At 38.7% G+C, this 20,742-nt stretch overlaps 1 long non-coding RNA gene across 1 annotated transcript in view; it reads left to right on the top strand.

Annotated features, from left to right (window-relative positions):
- The first annotated feature begins 14,888 nt into the window (after positions 1-14,888).
- The window catches only part of LOC108530803 (uncharacterized), a 12,490-nt gene continuing 6,636 nt past the window's right edge, over positions 14,889-20,742 (top strand). Inside the window, exons 1-2 of the long non-coding RNA XR_001885972.1 lie at positions 14,889-14,975; positions 17,196-17,374. This is a non-coding gene — a long non-coding RNA (uncharacterized LOC108530803). The remainder of the gene's footprint in view (positions 14,976-17,195; positions 17,375-20,742) is intronic.

Raw genomic sequence — 20,742 nt, 5'->3', positions numbered from 1 at the left:
TTTTTTTTTTTAATTGAGACAAGGTCTCCCTCTGTCTCCCAGACTGGAGTGCAGTGGCACCATGTCAACTCACTGCAGCCTCCGTCTCCTGGGCTCAAGCAATCCTGCTACCTCAGCCTTCTGGGTAGCTGGGACTATGGGCACATGTCACCATGCTCCAGCTAATTTTTAAATTTTTTGTAGAGACGAGATCTTGCCATGTTGCCCAGGCTGGTCTCAAACTCTTGGGCTCAAGAGATCCACCTGCCTCAGCCTCCCAAAGTGTTGGCATTATAGGCATAAGCCACTGCACTCAGCCCTGAGGTGAGTTTAAACAGTTGCTAAGTCACTGCTCTTCATTCTCAGCAGAGCAAGAGTCCCTACCAGGTGCTCATTAGTTGGAAAGTTCTCATGGTTCTGTAAACTCTCATTGCTCTGTTGGAACTCCGTAAATTCCAGCTCTTGCAATGGAAGCACTGTCTGTTCTGTTCACCACTGTGTTCCCAGCACAGTGTTCAGAATATTATAGACACAAAATCAATATTTGTATAAGAAAATAATAAATGATAAAGTGATCTGCCAGGTGTGAGTGAAACTCCAGGATCTAAGGAAATAATCTGGGAGCTGGGCTTAGGGTCACTCACCTCTCTTTCCACACTGCACCTCCTTTCCTTATAACTTGGTGGAACCCAAGGTTTCAGAGAAATCAGAAATGACTCATTGTTAGAAAATTCTGAGAATCTTTTATCTTAAGGAAATATGGGAAATTACTGAAGCTTGAGGACTGATGTTCAGTGGTTTTGGTTTCCATACCTTAGAATACTCCTTGAGTTTACTTCCTGGAAAATAGAATATGGATGAACTCTTTATGTTCTAATAGCATACATGCTTTTTTATAAAGAGAAGACAGTGCATTTCCTTAGGTAGAAATAAATGCTAAAAAAAATACCTTTTGCAAAGGTGGAGTTATATGCCCTGTGAAGTTGAATGAGTTGCCTATTAACTGCAAAATACCCTGTATTAGTTTCCTATTGCTGCTAGAATAAATTACCACAAATTCAATGGCCTAAAACACCACCAATTTATAATCTTAAACCGTTGTAGGTTGAAGTCTGACACAGGTGTCACTGGGCTAAAATCAAGGTATTCACAAGGTTGCAGGTCTTTCCAGGGTCTCTAAGGAATTTGTGTCCTTTGTCTAGTTTCTAGAAAGTGATTTCACAGTTTTCTAGTTTCTAGAAAGAAACTAGACAAAGGACACAAATTCCTTAGTGACTCCGGAAACTACCCCTTCCTCCCATTTTAAAGCCAGCAACATTGCGTATTTCAGATTAATCTTCTGTGTTAGCATATCCCTCTGACGAATCTCACTGGGTGAAATTTTCCTATCTTAAATACCTATGTGACTAATTGGGCCCACCTGAGTAAGCTATGATAATCTCACCATCTGAAGGCCCTTAACCCTAATCACATCTGCAAAATTCCCTTTGCCATGTAATGTAACATGGCCATAGGTTCCAGGAGTGAGGATGTGCACATTTTTGGGGAGTCATTATTCCACTTACCACAAATCCCATAGGACACCTACGTTTTAAGAATGTTTTGGGATATGGATGACTGCAGCATTGCTTCTTGTTCCATAACAGAGTGTCTCTGTCTTGCAACTAAATCAGACAAATGTTCATACTGCAAATGCCAGAGGTTGCAAAGAATTTACAACTTAGAGAGAAAAGGGAATGAAAGCTTTATTTATAAATACGATGCTTCATTTGACCTAAAAAAGTTGAGCTGAGATTCTGTTCTTACTATGAGGATTTGACAGAGAAATAACTGTTTTCTTGTAAACGAGTGCACTCCTTACTTCAGTTAAAAAATCTGCCACTTTGTTCACTACTAGGATTGTGGTATTTGAGTTGATGTTGTTTGGAGTTTATGGTCGTTTGGACGGTGGAGGATTGAAATGCTGAGATTTTGGAGTTGGGTATTGTCTCTCATGAGAAGCAAATTACTTCTGACTGCATTGGTTTTAGAAAAAAAGAAGGCAAAAAAAGATCTCTGACTGCAGTATTATTGATATATATAAATGATGATCATAAGATAAACCAAATACACAGGACTCGGAGCAAGATTGCTAGAATTTAATTAAGACACAGGAAGGTGTTCAGTGGGTATATTTACACACTCTGGATGTCAGTTATTTGCAGAGGAACATTAATAATCTGAAGAGTGTGTGACCTGTATTTGTCTGAGTATGTAAATAATAAGGTCCTTTTGCCAAAAGTTAAAACTGTTTATAGCCTGTGGAGAATTTCATAGTAACTATTTTTATCCTGTTATTTCTCTGTATCTTATGTAAACATCACTCAAAGAGGATTATCTGCAACAAGAATTAGTTAGCATTATAAATAAGATGTACTCATCAAGCTTTCAACAAGATACCACTTTCCAAATTGACATGCTGTCAGAGGCCTTCGGGACTGCAAAGAGATCACAATGTGTTAAAGGGGCCCATGCCTAAACAATCCAAGTGTCCTTTCTTTTTACATAAATCTCTCTTGACAAGTGGAATGAATTTCCATGCACGTTCGAAGACTGTATGTGTGTGTGTGTTGGGTGTCTCTTTCTGCCAATGAACAGCCGATTTCACTATAAATCCCTGAATGAAGTCGCTTTATGTTCCCAAATATTTTGGCAGTGGAACCAGCTGTTAACGTGGTTACCTGCTCATGATACTGGTCAAGAGAGAAACAGCAATTCAGTGCCAGGAATGTAAACAATAGGAGTTGAGGGGTCCCAGAAGTTTTTGCTTCTGACTAAAGTCATGTGGTCCTAGGTCTCTGTTTCCTTAGTTTGTGGGTGAAAGACCTTGCAGTGTAGTGGTCAGCAGTAAGGCATCAAATCAAAAAGCCTAGTGTTACATCCTGACTCTGTCACTTTTTAGTTGTGTGATTTGTGGAAACTCACATAACCTCTAAGGACGTTTGTTTCTTCATCTGTGAAGTGGGGATAAAAATGCTACTTATTTCGTAGGACGGTTGAGAGAATTAAATCATTTAACATATGTAGAGTGCTTAGAACAATACCTGATGCAAATGGGGTACAACATGAGTTCCCATATTGTTATTGTTTGCGGTCATTTTGTAGGTGAGACAGTTTTAAAGAGTTGCGCAAGTAATTTCTTAGTAAACTATTTCTAGAAATGCTCTTAGGAAAGCTAAGTATTTGAAAGAAGGCATAAGAAATGACTTGAATAGGCTGGGCATGGTGGCTCACGCCTGTAATCGTAGCACTTTGGGAGGCTGAGGTGGGCAGATCATGAGGTCAGGAGATCGAGACCATCCTGGCTAACACGGTGAAACACCGTCTCCACTAAAAAATACAAAACAATTAGCCGAGCATGGTGGCGGGCACCTGTAGTCCCAGCTACTCGGGAGGCTGAGGCAGGAGAATGGTGTAAACCCAGGAGGTGGAGCTTGCAGTGAGCCGAGATTATGCCACTGCACTCCAACCTGAGTGACAGAGCAAGACTCTGTCTCAAAAAAAAGAAAAAAAAAAAAAGAAAAAAAAAAAAACCCAGAAAAATAAAACAAAACAAAAAAATAAATGACTTGAATAGTGAAAAAGTATCCTCACTGTCAGGATATCAATATCTCCCATTCTTTCAGCAGGTGGGACCACACCTGTTTCTCTCAATTTAATTAGTGAATTATGTAATCATAGAGATATGCCTGCCCCCCACCTATTTTTTAATTACACAAGTGATACAGGGCCAGAATAGGGTGAGGCAAGTGAGGCACTAGAGTAAAGCCTCTAAAAAATTCCCCCAAATAAATAATATCTAAAAAATCAAATTAATAAAAAAGTCCATGATGAAAAAAATAAAGACAAGATCAACATTACTGTTGTTTTCCTTTTGTCTCAACCTCCAACATGGCTTGGCAATAACACTGAGTAATACGAAAATACCATCCATATAAAAATCCAAATTATTCAGAAATATGAGAATAACAATAATGGTTAACATGAATATGACTGTATGCTACACATTACACTAAGAGTTTTAAGTAAAGTAACTTAATGAATACAAATACTACTGTTTACTCATCATTAAACTGAAATTGAGTGACTTGTGACAAGCAAGTGATGGTGGAACTGAGTCAAACCAAGGCAGCCTGATCATAGACCTGTGGTCCTATTCTCCAAACTGCCCCACCAGTGTCCCCCATGTGATTCAACCTAATTACCTGTAGGTGTGTGCTAAAGATGCAGACTTCTAGGTACAATCCCAGATCTACTGACTCAATCATTCATGCCGAGGTTTGGAAACCTGCATTTAACAAGCACTCACTTTTTTTCCCTTTTCTTCTCTCCCCACAATCTCATTCTGCCTAAATTTCACCATGGTTAAGAGTTTGCTTATCCTCTAACCTTCACCTCTGTATGGCTATGTTTCTACTTGCACATCATCCTAACTTCAGGAGAGAAGGTCTATAAATATAATGCCTCATGGTTATCTTTGCTTCAAAGGGAAATCAGTGTTAACAGCATGCCTTAATGCCCTTTCATTTTATAATCATGTGATCATGTAGCCTTTATTATGGAAGCACTGATTGTTGGTCAATGATATGCTTCTTTCTTTCCCAAGGGCAGAACTATGATCACTTATGATGAATATAATTATTGATACAATTGGATTTAAATCTACCACCTTTCAATTTGATTTCTGTTGGAAACTGTAGAAAACAGTTTATGTCTTTTCTATCTATTCTTTCTTCTTTTTCTCTTTTCCTGCATTTTGGGGATTAAGTAAATATGTTTTATAATTCCATAATAACTTGACTATTGACTTATTAGCTATGCTTTAAAAAACTGTTTCTTAGGGCTTATAATGTACATCTTTAGTTTATCATAGTTGTCTTCAAATAATGTAATACCACTAAGACCCTACTGTACTATACTCCCTTTCCTCTGCCTTTTACATTATTCTTGTCATGCATTTTACTTCTATATACATTATAAAACCTATACTATATTGTTATTACTTTTATTCTAAACAGTCAATTATCATTCAAAAATATTTTTAAATGCAAAAAATGTTGTTTATATTTACTAACATCTTTGCCATTTCTGGTGCTCTTTCTGGTTTTGGGGATTCAAATTTATATACATCATTTTCCTTCTGCATAAAGAACTTCTGAGGATACATCATTTCAACTTTTGGTTGTCTGAAAAAGTCTTTAATTCACCTTCATTTTTGCTGGATATAGAATTATTGGTTGACAATGCTTTTTTTGTTTTGTTTTGTTTTGTTTTTTCTTTTTTGAGACAGAGTCTCACTCTATTGCCCAGGCTGGAGTGCAGTGGCACAATCTCAACTCACTGCAAGCTCTGCCCCCCGGGTTCACGCCATTCTTCTGCCTCAGCCTCCCGAGTAGCTGGGACTACAGGCACCTGCCACCATGCCCGGTGAATTTTTTGTGTTTTTGGTAGAGATGGGGTTTCACCATGTTAGCCAGGATGGTCTCGATCTCCTGACCTCGTGATTCACCCACCTCGGCCTCCCAAAGTGCTGGGATTACAGGCATGAGCCACCGCGCCTGGCCAATGCTTTTGATTTCATATGTGAAGGGTACCATTTCATTGTCTTCTCACCTTCCATAGTTTCCTGCAGGGAGTGTGCTGCCATTCTTCCCTTGAGTCGTCTATATGTAATTTTTTTTTTTCTCACTGGAATTTTATATGATTATTTTTATTACCAGTTTTCAGTAATTTGAATATGATGTGACTTGGACTGACTTTATAATTATTTTGCTTGGAGTGTGTTGTGCTTCATGAATCTGGGGGTTTGTAGTTTTTGTTAAATGTGTGATATAGTTTGGCTGTCTCCCCACTGAAATCTCATATTGAATTGTAGCTCCCATAATTCTGACATGTCATGGGAGGAACCCAGTAGGAACTAATTGAATCATGAGGGTTGGTCTTTCCAATGCTGTTCTTGTGATAGTGAATAACTCTCAGAGACTGATGGTTTTATAAAGGGGAACTCCCTTACACACGCTCTTTTGCCTGCTGCCATCTAAGAAGTGACTTGTGCTCCTCATTCTCCTTCCACCATGTTTGTGAGGCTTCCCCAGCCATGTGGAATTGTGAGTCAATTAAACCTCTTTCTTTTATAAATTAACCAGTCTTGGGTGTGCCTTTATTAGCAGTGTGAGAACAGATTAGTGCAATGTGGAATTTTTTTATCATTATTAAAAAAATTTTTCCTCCTCTTTCTTGCATGTTAGACCACTTAATTTTGTCCCACAAGTCACTTATGCTCTATTATTGTTTTAGTCTTTTATCTCTGTGTGTTTTATTTTAAATATCTTCTGTTACTGTGTCTTCAAATTCACTGATCTTTTCTTCTGCAGTGTCAAATCTGTTGTTAATCTCATCCAGTTCATGTTTTGTGTCAGGAATTGTTTGATTCAAGTCATTTTTGTATATTACCTTTTTCTCCTCATTGTGCTCATTTTTTCCCTCTACCTTCTTAAACATAGAGGATATTTATAGTAGCTGTTACAATATTCTTGTCTACTAATTCTATAATCTTTCCATTTCCAGGTCTATTTTTGTTGATAGATTTTTTTTTGGCTTAAAAATCGGTCATCGTTTCTCACTTACTGGCATGTCTGGTAATTTTTGACTGGATGCCAACATTATGAATCTTATATACTTGGGTGCTAAATTTTGTTTTATCCTTTAAATCGTGTTTAGCTTTGTTCTAGGTTGCAATAAATTGCTTGTCATTTGTTTGATGCTTTTGAGGGTGGCTTTTAAGTTTTTTAGAGCAGATCTAAAGGGAACCTGTAGTCTAAACTAATTTAGCTCCACTTCTAAGTCCAATACAATACTGAGTACTCTATCCAATTCTCCATGTATTAGAAAGTCTTTCCACTCAGTTCAATTGGAACCGAACTTTCTTCAGCCCCATGTGAGCTTCTGAAATTGTTTGCCTTCTTTATTCCCTGGCCTTAGACAGTTTTCTTTTACATATATGCACATCAGTACTCAGCCAAAACTCACAGAAACTCCCTCTTCAGATCTCTGGAGGGTTTTCTTTGTGCAACTTTCCCCTCTCCTATATTCTTCTCCCACTAATTCTAGCTACTTTAGCCTCCCTGAATTCCCAACTCTGTTTCCTCCATTCAGAAAATCTTCCAGCTCTATTTTGGTTCTCTGCTTCTGCACTACATCCTGGAAACTCTCCAGGCAGTAAGCTGGGGGCAATAAGAGGGCCCACTTTATTTGTTTCACTGCTTTCAGAGATCACCTGGCCTGTACTAACAGTTCCAAACATTTGAATAACATAGTTTCACGAGTTTCCTCTTCGTTTTCTACTTGCTTAAGGTAGGAAGATAAATCTAGTCTACATTGTTTCATCGTGACTAGAATTAGAAGTCCTCTTAAGAGTAGCATTATATAAACAATTAAGATGTGTGTGTGTGTGTGTGTGTGTATATATAATTTAATCTTTATCCAATCATTCCATTTCCATATATGAGAAAAATTGAGACTTAACAATTTGCAGTTGCAAAAATATGGAACCAGCACATATGCCCATCAATCAATGAGTGGATAAAGAAATTGTGTTATACCATGGACTACTACTCAGCCATAAAAAGGAACTAAATAATGGCATTTGCAGCAAACTGAATGAAACTGGAGACCATTATTCTTAGTGAAGTAACTCAAGAATAATTTTTTTTTTTTTTTTTTTTTGAGACAGTCTCACCCTTTTGCCCAGGCTGGAGTGCAATGGTGTGATCTCGGCTCACTGCAGCATCTGCCTCCTGTGTACAAATGATTCCCCTGCCTCAGCTTCCCGAGTAGCTGGGATTACAGGCACCTGCCATGCCCAGCTAATTTTTGTATTTTTAGTAGAGAGTGGGTTTCACCATATTAGCCAGGCTGATCTCGAACTCCTGACCTTGTGATCCACCCACCTCAGCTTCCCAAAGTGCTGAGATTACAGGCGTGAGACGCCGTGCCCGGCCTAAAATACGTTTCTCACTCATAAGTGGGAGCTAAGCTCTGAGGATGCAAAGGCATGAGTGATGCAATAGACTTTCAGGGGACTGTCAGGGAAGGGTGGGGGTGAGGGATAAAAGACTACACATTGGGTACAGTGTACACTCCTTGGGTGGTGGGTGCACCAAAATCTCAGAAATCACCACTAAAAAGCTTATTCATGTAACCAAACACCACCTGTTCCCCAAAAAACTATTGAAATAAAAAAGAAAGAAAGACAAGACAAGAAAAGGAAAAATAAGTCTTAGGTAGAGAAATTAAATAATGGTGAGGAATGGTGTAGCATAGTGGCTGAGTGCATGAGTCGAAAAACAAGCTATTATTCTGGATTCAAAGATTGGCTTTTTCACTAATTAGCCATATGACCTCTGTGTATTTTCGTTTTAACACCTATGATAATAATAATATTTAATTCCTAGAGCTATTATGTAGGTTACATGTTTTAATACACATCAGGTGCTTTGAACAGTGTCTGACAAATAGTAAATTTTCAGTAAATATCAGTTTTTAAAATTTCCAAAATCACATGGCTTGTGGTAGAGTAGGGTCTCTCTAACTTTAACGTTCACGCGCTTCCCCGTGTTTTATGCCGTCTCGGAATAGTAAGGCTCATGAACATGCTGTTATTAAGACCTAGTTGGAATCTTTTCCTATATGGGCACTGAAAAGGAAAGAAAGAAAAAGTAACTTGTGGCATCACGTTTTAAAAATGTTAATAATCTTTATTTAGCTTATGTATGTTGAATATGTTGTTTTAGGTTCTGAAGTATTAACAAACAACAGAACTAGCTATTTATGATAGAAAGTACCCCCTCCCCCTCCAGTAACACATGTTAATTTAGAAATTGACTTGGGTCTGGGAATACAAAAGCTGAAGCTGAAGGGCCCCAGATGTCTCTGCTTCTGCCTACAGAAGGCCAATGCTTTGATAACTTTGGCAAGAAAATAAGTGCAAATATCTTGGATACCTCATTTTTTTTTCTCCGTTTCCACTTCAGGCCACTCTTTTGCCTTACGCCCACGTTATACCAATTCAACTCAAATTCAACTCACAGCCCACACAAATGTTTTAGATGGCATCCTTGCCTGAATCATGATGCCTGTGGGGGCTGGACTGTTTTCTGTAATTTCCTTTCAGGGTCAAATATCTATGAAGAACTACTTCAATGAACGATTAATCTCTTTCAGGAGATCATATTTCTATTTAGATGTCTTAAGAACATAGTAAAAAAGACATTGGACCTCTCTCTATTAAAAAAAAAAAGAGCAAGACAGAGACACAGAGAGAAACAAAGAGAACAAAAGAGAGATTTCACCTTGTCCTTTTATTTAACACTATCTGTCAAAGAAAACCTGTATAAAAACCCCCAGTATATTAAAGAAGGTAAAACATTAGAGAATTGCAGAGCCATCCTTTTACTTCTTCTTTTTTCTTTTTTTTTTAAATGCTTCTCTACATTGTTAAGCTCTTAAAATGACTATCTGTTGTTTTCTTAGCAATGTGACCTTCTTTTCTCAGAGTTCTTCCTAGTTGATGTGACTTTTCTATCAGAAGGAGTTTTTTTTTTTGAAGACCAATCTGTTTTCTTACAATCTGGGGTTACTTCAGGGCTTCAAGGTTTTAGTGGGTTTAATTTTTTAAAATGTCTTCATTTCTTTTGTGTCTCTGTCATTTCCCTTTATGATTACATCTGAATGGAATTTCTTCACTTTAATTATAATTAACCAGTGTTCTTCACAACTTGCTCCCCAAGCAATGAGGAGCAGCTGGTTGTTCCAGGAAGACAGGGAGGTGCTGAGATGAGCTCTCTCCCTTATGCGGAGACGTCCTGATAGGAATCTGCCATGTTTAAATGTAAGTTCCTTTGTTTGTTTATCTGCAATTGCATGCCTGACCTTAGCTAAGTAAAACCTGATGAAAGAGAAGGGAGACTCATATCACCATCCACTCTTTTGTTTTCTTGGCCCACTAAGTACATTTCTCCAACTTTCTGGCATTTCATTTTAAAATTTATTTGGAGCAATTTTCTGTTGCATATCTAAAAGCAAATGCATTATAAACTCTTTTGCTTTTTTCAAGTGCAGCTTTTCAAAAATGTTTAACTTTGTGATACAAGAACAAAAGATTTGTGTTTTGTAACTGTTTTCTGGAATGATGGAAATGATGGGTATTTTAAATAATCAGAGCTGTAATCTTTAATGAAAATTGCATTCTAGAAGCATTCATGGACAACAAAGTGTCTTCTTTTGGGGTTTGGTACATTATTAATCATTTAGCCTTGATTCACAAAGAAATTCTCATTCAATAGTTTTAATTCCCTAATGAACCATCTGAAGTGAAGTAACTCATTCTTCTTATACCAACCAATGCTTGCACAGATGGAGGCAGTCAAATAAATTGAAGCAAAATGTTAAATTACATGTTACCCTCGTCACTCCTGAGGCTATCACATGCTGTGGTCACTGCCCCATTCTTAGGGGTGTGCTTCTCCATACATTTGAAATGAAAGTCATTCAATTATAAATATTATATAGAGCCACGAAGATTTGGTTAGAAACTGGAACACATTCTAGAGGAAGGGTTTATTGTGTCTCCGTGGTCTTTCTTATGAGACACATCTTGGTCTTATAGGTTGATATAACCACAGAAGAAGTTTGAGGAAATAGATGCAGAAAATGGAAGATCTTATAACTACAGGTTTCAATATGATTTAGAAAGTTGCTATATTCATCCAAGTGGAGAAATGCATGTTTCTTTCCTTAGCGATGTTTTATATTCCACCTTATGTAGTGTCTATAGCAGCAGTTCTCTCTCGTTGGGGCGTCAGAATATATGTTGAACTCTTAATATAACACAAGTGTCTGATTCCTATCTCAGACTTGCTGAAAACAAATTTGTACAGGTGAGGCCTGGAAATTGAACTTTTTTAAAGGTTCACAAGGGATTTTGATAAGCATCCAGGATTGAGAGTCATACTGCACTCAAACAAAATTTAATTTTTATTTTTTGCAGCTTCACCTGTCTGCTTACACTTTATAGAATTATCAGGATTAATAGTTAATTTAATAGTCAATCCATAGTCAATTTAAAAGATTCTGGAATATCAATGTAGATTTCCTTTAAATGGAGATTTAAAATCTGTTTTTGAATATGAGGTGTTATCAGTGAGCATGTCTCTTCTTTCCATCTCACTCTTTCTTCAGTCTTTTTACTCTTAAATAAATCATCACCACTACCGTCTCTTTATTGAAGGTCCATTCTGTCACATACCATGCTGGCACCTTTCTTTCAGGCAGCTTGGTTACTCTTCACACTTACCCTCAAGGTAAATATAACCATATTCACTATACAGGTGAGACCATTTGGCCTTGGGCAATTAGATCAATTATCCAAAAGCCAGGATTTACATGTATGCCCATCTGACTTCGAAACTTGCTGGTTTTTATACCACTCACTCTCTCTGCTCATTCCTTTTCACCCTTCCTAAACTTTCGCTCTCAGCCCCTGTTCCACTTCATTCTTTTTTTGTTTTCTTTACCTTTCCTTGCCACAATATGCCAGTCTGAAAATTGAGAGAAAAGGGGGCACATGGCTCACAAAAGCTCTTGGTAACAATGATTGCCTCAGAGTCTTCTGGTAAATATTTCCACTTGGAGAAGTTCTCACAGTCACTAAGTTGACAAACCTTGGTTTGGTATCCTTTGACTAATGGAAATATTTATATTTTTGACTGCTTCATTTTAAAGAATGTCCTGGGGTTTGCTCAAGAGAATATAAAAACCTGCTGTCTCTGTTTCCATTTCCAGACCCAGACATGACCCCAGTACATTGAAGCATCTGCTTTTCATTTCACATCTTTTTTATCTTAAGGACCATCCTTCTGAACTAGGGTTTAAAGTAGCTCAGTAAGAGCAACTGTGAGATGGAGGTCATAAGGAGAGTGTCTTTGGCTAAGAAGTGGCAGAAATTATAAAATTATTTCCCTGGGATATTGAGGAGCTGTGTAACCTAGGCTTTAGTAAAGCCATCTATATTCATGGCCTGTCATCTATACTTGCCACTGAACCCAAGGGGATCCAGCTGATTATCCACCTGTGCTTCTCAAATACTGCCAGAGAATTACTCCTTTACTTACCCCTTTCTCCTCTGATTCATTTCTCTAGGTGGGGCATGGGAGAAAGGGAATATAGCTTATAATTACTAAGCAAAGTAAGAAATGCATTGAAAAGTTGATACAGTATGGAGGAAAGATGTGACCCGTTCTGCAGAAGTGAGGTGAGCATATACTTGAGAAGTAAGACTCCACATGGTATTTGATAGTATTTGGCTAGAAATTATAGAGAAGACTGTTTCTAGATTCAGGGAACACAAAAATGAACAACTTTGCTTGAACGTTGGCAAGGATTGAATATTCTTGTCTAGCAAAACATTTTGCACATAATTGAGGCTCGATAAATATTTGTTAAACGAGTGATGGATCACAGGACTACAAGGAGATCCTGGAGTTGATTACTAGAAGTTTAGTGCTGTGACATGGAGGCAGAAATGTCCATTTCTGGCCTTACGACCTTGGGTAACTTTGGGCAAGTAATATAGCATCCTTGAGGTTCTGCTGCTATAAAATGAGGTTTATGACATCTTCCCCACAGGTGGTTGTGAGGATTAAATGAAATGCTTTAAGTGAAAGTACTTTGTAAATTACAGACTATGAATAAACGATCAAGGGAACAGCAGGAACCCCACATGGCCAATATGTAACATTATTTACAGGTTTGGTTGAGAGTCACAAAAGAGAAATTAATAGGGGTAAGTTACATAGACTACACATTTTTGTAGTCTGAAAGCTATTGCTGATGTTGAAGACAAATAATTCTAGTTTACAGTAGATAATTTGCTTCAGGACAAGGATCATGTTTTATTAATACAGGTTGGGCCTACTTAATCTTGAAATCTGAAACCCAAAATGCTCCAGGCCGGGTACAGTGGCTCATGTCTGTAATCTCAGCATTTTGGGAGGCCGAAGTGGGCACATCACCTGAGGTCAGGAGTTTGAGACCAGCCTGGCCAACATAGTGAAACCCCCTCTCTACTAAAAAATACAAAGAAATTAGCTGGGTGTGGTGGCACGCACCTGTAGTCCCAGCTACTTGGGAGGCTGAGGCAGGAGAATCGCTTGAACCCAGGAGGCGGAGGTTGCAGTGAGCCAAGATCGCACTGCTGCACTCCAGCCTGGGCAACAGAGGGAGTCTCCATCTCAAAAAAACAAAAAACAAAAAAAAACTTCTGAGCACTGAAATGATGCCACAAATGGAAAATTCCACACCTAACCTCATGTAATAGGTTGCAGTCAAAACACAGGCACACAGCAAGCACACAGTGTATTTAACGTCCATAAGGGTTAAAAAGACCCTCCCAGTTCCTTCAGCTGCACTACATCTTTTCTGCGCCTGTCCAGATTCCCCAGGCAAGCATGCCTACAAAGGTTAATAAAATGGCACTTGTGCAGGCTGGATCGCCAATCAACAGCAGGTTTTCCACGACATCCTATATGCATTACTCACGTGGGTTTTGTTTTCTGTTTTTTTTTTTTTTTTTTTTTTTTTTTTTTTTTTTTTTTTTTTTTGCTTTTACTTATTCTCTGCTCTGTAATATATTGTTGAAAATGCAAATATTTTAAAATCAGAAAAACTCCAAAATCCGAAACACTTCTGGTCCCAAGCATTTTGGATAAAGGATATTCAACCGGTACTTATTTTTCCAGTTCCAGCAGGATCTGCCCTGGAGTAGATGTTCAGAGCATGTTTTAGAGGAGAGATAACAGACAGATGGGTGTGTGGCTACATGGCTCTGGAGACATTTTTAGGTTCAGAAATGGAAAAGCAGTTTTTGATATCCTACTTAGCATAGCCAGTTTTAAAAGAAAATTCAAATCACAACTTTTGCTAAACATTTTGGAAAGACATGCAGCAGTTTATCTCATTTTCCAGAAAGACAGATGATGGCATGAAACATTGCAGAGAGAACAGGGCTTGTCTTGTGTGATTGGAAGCTACACTTTCTGAATTAGTATTATAGTCAGCCGATGAGATGGCACCAACTGTTAAATGATTGTTAAAGTAGAAAAGAGGTATAAAGACTATGCCATCAGCCTGTCTTCTCACATGCTATAGGGTAGGCACTGTGGTGCTTTCTGGCAATGGCAGCCAATGTCCTTATCAGGCAATGAGGTGAGAAGGAGGGAGGGATCTTTGTTGGAGGGACAGCTTCATACAGAATTAGGGGCAATTATGAATGAGACCTTAAGTTCCAGGATTTATTTGAACCCATTAGAATTTCAAAAGCACCCATTTAGCACATCTCACAATTTTCTATGTTCATTTTGGTAGGCTTGAGCTTTTATCCATGTACATTTTACATGCAGAATTATGTGTGTTTGTAGATAGGCATACAAACTATTCACGTATTGAACCGAGTATGCACTAACTTGTTTTGATAGTTTGAAATCCCCTGTAAGGAAGCAGCATACAAAAATTTGACCCCTGGAGGCTAACAAGATAGACACGAAACCCTATGAAAACAATCCAGTTCCTGTTATTGCTCCCATGGGGAAATTTTCTTGGGCTATGTGAAGACATGACTCAAAAGAAATAGAAGGAGCAGATGTCGAGACAAAGAGATACAGTTCCTGGGCCTGTATTCATGGGACAGCACACATCAACAAAGGGTGCGTCCTGGTGACTGGACAGCCAGTCTCCAGGGATAACATCATAATTGTAAAGCCTAATGTGTAAAAGACCTGGGATTATGGGCAGAAGATGACTGTGGACACATAAAAGTAACCGCATGTAATAGGTTGCAGTCAAAATACAGTTTCCTAGGATGATCTTTGGAACCATAGCTCTCATCAGTGTGCCTGAGTTTGGTAGGTATGCCCCATCCCCTTAGCTTTTCTGATCTTTAAGACCTGAAAAAATCCCTGGTATTGGGAGCAAATAGGAGTTCCTATGGTATTATTGGATAAACTGTGGGTATAGAAAGCCTATCCACTATTTGTCAACAAATATTTATTGACCAGACACTGGGCGCCAAGTATTTTTCTCGGTGCTTGTGTTACAGTGATGAACACAGCAAAATACCAGCCTGCACAAAGCTTACATTCTGGTGAAGACCAATGACCATCAATTAACCAGACTAACATGTATGATAATATCAGATAGGGAAAATATGATGAAGAAATATAAAGTAGGCTAAGAAGATTAAAGAAGAGTTGTCAGAGATTGGGAGACTGTTTTAGAGGAAGTGCCAAGGAAGGCATCTCTGTGCAGATGATAGTAGAAGAGAGAGCTGGGTGAAACGAGGGAGGTGTCATGTGAAGGTATGGGGGAATGTTGCAAGAAGATGGAACAGGAGGTGAGGAAGACTTGAGTTGCGTCTTAATGAAGCAGAAAGGAAATCAGTATGCAATAAGTGGAAGGATCACAGGGAAGAGAGAGATAGATGAGATTGGAGAGGCAGGCAGCAAGAGAACCAGAGACCCCTGTGCAGGCCGTGGTCAGAATTTAGAAATCCTTCTAAGTGTGATGAGCAGCTCTCAAAGAATTTTGAGCAGGAGACCAATGTCATCTGATCTGTATTTAAAAATCCATCTTTTTGCTACCATATAGAGAAGAAACTTCTTGTGGGCAGTCTCAGTATAGCAGCAAGGAGACCTATTATCCCCTCTCATGATTTCTAGCCTACAAAGAAGTGAGCTCCTCAACACCTCTGCATACAAATGTTCCCAGTGCTTTGCCTTGATAGATTTTGAATTTATTCTGGAAGGGTGGGTGAAAGAAATGCCTAATTTAGATTAGGGCAGAAATATCTCAGCCTCTCAGGACTTAGGACTCTTCTTATAGATGAGTCTGTTCCCATGAAGGGTCCATTTGGTTCCTTCTGTTTTTTCAGAGTTCCCTAAATGATTATCTGGGATCATGGGAAAATACTCATAATAATGACCATATATTTTTTGGTGGGATATAATGGAGGAGCTGTGGCAGCACCACATGAGATGGAGATGAGGAGAAATTTGAGTCATACAGCAAGTTTGGCTTAAGACTGGAGACCAAGACTGAATGAGAGAGCCATCAATTTGTTGCCACAACTTGAAAGGCGTTTTGCAGATTTAAACCATGGAAGCGTTACAATTTTCCTTCCCCCTTGTCAGTGTAAAATATATTTGATAAGGTCAGTGAGTGTTGGATAAGAAATAGGTCTTCTTTGATAGGCTCCTCCAGAGACTTGTCTTGACCTGTATCGATAAAATCACCCCTTCCTAGCTAAATAAAAGAAACAATCGGTGCACACTTCCTTATAATTTTGATTTGCGGGTGTCAGGTGAGTCTGTGAGCTCCCGCCCTTATTATAAACACTATCTGTAGAGGAGACAAATGTTCTCAACTTTTACAGTCATGATGCAGTCATGCTTTGAGATCATCTGAGAAGTGCTGCAGAAGCACAAAGCATTATTACTATCATTATGGCAGTAATGACTATGATTATAATGCAGTTAGGGGGAGCTGAGGAGGAATGGCAGCTAAAGGTGAGTAAGCTTTACCCCCCATATGTCTGAGTAAGGTTTGTAGTATCAAAAACATGCATGTGTGTGTGTGTGTGGTGGGTATAGAGAGGCAAGTGTGGGTGTTGAGATAGCATTACTGGAAGATACGTACTCAAATCCATTTTAGTAAAACTGTGTTCAGAAAGCAATATTCCATTTTACTTAAAACCTGGAGCATGATTTCTCTTTGTTTCAATAATAATGTGTTGGTCTGAAACATGATTTCTCTGCATATCACTTTGGATGTGATGGTGACCTCCAAAGCTTTGGAGGCAGCAGGATGCTGTGACGTAAACTATTTCAGATATTTCTCCAGCTGCTCTGGGGAACAAGAAAAGGGTATAACAGAAAGTCTATAGCTTGGCACCTTTGTCATTTACTATGTTTACCCTGATTTCTTCCTTGATTACCATTTTTGGGAATCTGTGACTCTGAAAAACTAATAGTCACTCATTCAACAAGCATCGAAGCATCATGCCTCCTGTTAGATTGCAGGATTAATGGAATGAGTGTGATTTATTCTCTGCCTTAAACATTTTACAGGTTGTGAGGGAGTCAGACAAGAACATCAATGGGTTTGAGGTGTTAAATTCTTGAAGCTCTCCCATTGCCTGATCTCCCATAATCACGTTTATACCTTGGAAGTCTCCCTTTGGGATCAGCATGTAGGATGGATTTAAGCGAATTGGACTGGAGAGACTGCAGCCATTGTAGAAGTACAGGTGAGAGATGTATACTTAACTGTTAATTCCTTTGAAGAATCTTTTATCCCTGAAACCCAAGTACTTGGCATTATTTATCATGTGATGATGTGGAGGGAAAGAATGATTTGTGAGATCTGGATAATTTCTGTGGCAGAATATTCAGTTATTTGATGATATGGCTTGGCTGTGAGTAAAAGAGAACAGTAGTATCTTGCCGTGGTGGAAAGTGCCTGGACTTTCCCTCTGGGTTTGAGGAATTCTGTGCCATTAAAGAGTAGACTTACTCAGAAATATTTTGTGAAAAGTTCTTATAGAGGAATATTACAGTTACAAGTAATGTTTTAGGCATGGTCCTAGATGTTGCCCAAGACAGTGGGCACAGTACTTCTTTTCTACCAGAGTGAATTGCCAAGGAAAATTTTGGAGACCTTCTTTTGGAATTTGAGAATTATTCTAGAAGAGAGAGAGAAAGAGATAACGTGTGCCTTGACTGGAGTAGGTACAGTGTATTTTGGTAGAAGATTCCTGGTGGTTCATTTCAGGCCCAGGGTTGAACAAGTAAACCATCTCATTGAGCTGTACAAGATGTACTCTGTAAATCCTTCCCTAGCCTGGGAAGGCAATAAAGTCCATGGCTTTTAAGATGACACAGTAACACAGCTTATTGCTTTGAAAGTATAATTTTGAAAGGCTGAAATTTGTTTTTGCATCACTGGGAAGACAGCAATCACTATGAATCAATGATGTAGAGCATGTTTATGGAGAGTCATGTTTTATCCACATGGAGATCAAACAGCTTTTGGGTACTTCTGGAACTGCTTGAATGCCATCACTTTTAAATGGCAAAAACCATAATTACTTTAGCACCAACCTAATATTTGATGGTAATTTCAAAAGAGGCTAAATTGAGGTGGCCTAAGTTCATGCCAGACCTGAGTTACACAGTCTGAGGACTAGCTGCTTTCTTGTGCTCTCTGTGAGTATGGCAAAGAGAAATGACTTTAAACTCGGAAAGAAAAAGCCAGTAAACCTCTTTCTTAGTACAAGTGACATAACAAACAAATAAATAGCAGAAGGCTAATACTAAATCATCAAGAAAAAAATCTTGATTGTCTCTATAGTGAAAATCTGAAAAAGCCTACCTTGACAATCCAGACTTTTCTTTTCCTAAGAAAGTCTGGTACCTTTTAGGGATCCTTTCAGGTGTGGCAAAAGAACTGAGTAAGTCGTTTAAGTCCTATATTAATACATTTTATCCATGTTATATTTAATTGGGAATTACCTTGGTAGAACTGGGAAAAGTATGGACCATTGTAGAATGTAAAGGTGATATTTATGGATTGCTTCCAGGGTTTTCAACTTCCGTGTCAGGAAATATCTCTAACAGAAGCAAAAGTAATCTGAAGCTACATGGGGACACAGTTCAGGATGTGAACTGAAAGGAAATTATTATGTCTTGCAATTCAGGATGCAAAATCATTCCCTTCTATACCTAACAGACAATATTCTTATACAACTTCAGAAGAAGCAGAAAATGATCCCCTATTGACATATAAGCTTGATTAGATTGATATTTATCAATACCTTCTTATAATAGGTCCCATGCTAAATGTACTTACATGCATGATCTCATTACATCATATTTCATTTAAATGAGGAAACAGGCATAAGAGATTAGTTATATTCCCCCGCCCCCCACCCCCCCCAGAGACATACAGCTGAAATGTGACAGAACTTGGCTTAAAGGCTTAAAGCTTTGGACATTGAAGCTGAAGGTTCTTTCCTGTGCCATCTGTGGACTTCTGCTCTCACTCATATACTGCTGGTAACTCCCTGGCTGTCAGACAAACAGCCTGAGTCCTGGGCACCATCTCTACTTCCCTCACTAGCACCTTGATCCTCTCCCCACCTAGACACCATGTGAGTTCTGGCCCACTCATGGAATTAAAGACAAAGGTCTTTAATTCTTTCACTGTTATCTCCATCTATACCCAATGTTGAGATAAGAACTTCCAGGATTCCCTTTTGTTTTCAGAAATTTTGGTTTTAGAAGTCTTTTGGAGTCTCGCTCTGTCACCCAGGCTGGAGTGCAGTGGCGCGATTTTGGCTCACTGCCACCTCTGTCCTGCAGGTTAAAGCGATTCTCCTGCCTCAGCCTCCTGAGTAGCTGGGATTACAGACACATGCCACCTTGCCTGGGTAATTTTTGTATTTTTAGTAGAGACAGGGTTTCACCATGCTGGTCAGGCTGGGCTTGAACTCCTGACCTTGTGATCTGCCTGCCTTGGCCTCCCAAAGTGCTGGGACTACAGGCATGAACCACCATACCTGGCTGGTTTTAGAGGTCTTCTTAATATACTATTTTAATTAATAACTATACTATTATAGTAGTATATTATACTATTATAATGTGAAGAGGCGAACTAGATTGAATCTGCCACTTCTAATCTGAAATATATTTCAAATATATGTGTCAAATTGCTTTCCTACCATGCTAGCCCAAGCTACTACCTTGCAGGAGAACAGTCTGGACTCTTTTAGATGGATCCCCATGCTGTGCTATTCAGTGGGGTCAATGGACCAGAAGCATCTGCATCACCTGAGAGCCTGTTAGAAATGTGGAATCTCATGCTCCACCTTGGACCTAGAGAATCACATGCATTTTAATAAGATTTCCCCAGATGCTCAAGTGCACTTTAGAGAATTGCTCTTTTTTTTTTTTTTTTTTTTTTTTTTTTAAGGGTTTTTTTTTTTTTTATTTTTTTTTTTTTTTTTTTTTTTTTTTTTTTTTTTGTCTTTAAAGGGTTTATTTATTTATTTATTTATTTATATTATACTTTAAGTTCTAGGGTACATGTGCACAACGTGCAGGTTTGTTACATATGAATACTTGTGCCATGTTGGTGTGCTGCACCCATTAACTCGTCATTTACATTAGGTATATCTCCTAATGCTATCCCTCCTCCCTCCCCGCTCCCCACAATAGGACCTAGTGTGTGGTATTCCCCTTCCTGTGTCCAAGTGATCTCATTGTTCAATTCCCACCTGTGAGTGAGAACATGCAGTATTTGGTTTTCTGTTCTTGTGATAGTTTGCTGAGAATGATGGTTTCCAGCTGCATCCATGTCCCTACAAGGGGCATGAACTCATCCTTTTTTATGACTGCATAGTATTCCATGGTGTATATGTGCCACATTTTCTTAATCCAGTCTGTCACTGATGGACATTTGGGTTGATTCCAAGTCTTTGCTATTGTGAATAGTGCCACAGTAAACATACATGTGCATGTGTCTTTATAGCAGCATGACTTATAATCCTTTGGGTATATCCCCAGTAATGGGATGGCTGGGTCAAGTGGTATTTCTAGTTCTAGATCCTTGAGGAAT

The sequence above is a fragment of the Rhinopithecus bieti genome, unplaced genomic scaffold (assembly GCF_001698545.2).
Source record: "Rhinopithecus bieti isolate Rb0 unplaced genomic scaffold, ASM169854v2 scaffold_6782, whole genome shotgun sequence".
NCBI lineage: Eukaryota > Metazoa > Chordata > Mammalia > Primates > Cercopithecidae > Rhinopithecus > Rhinopithecus bieti.
Note: the sequence above shows the minus strand (reverse complement) of the source record. Positions and strands in the feature narration are given on the sequence as shown.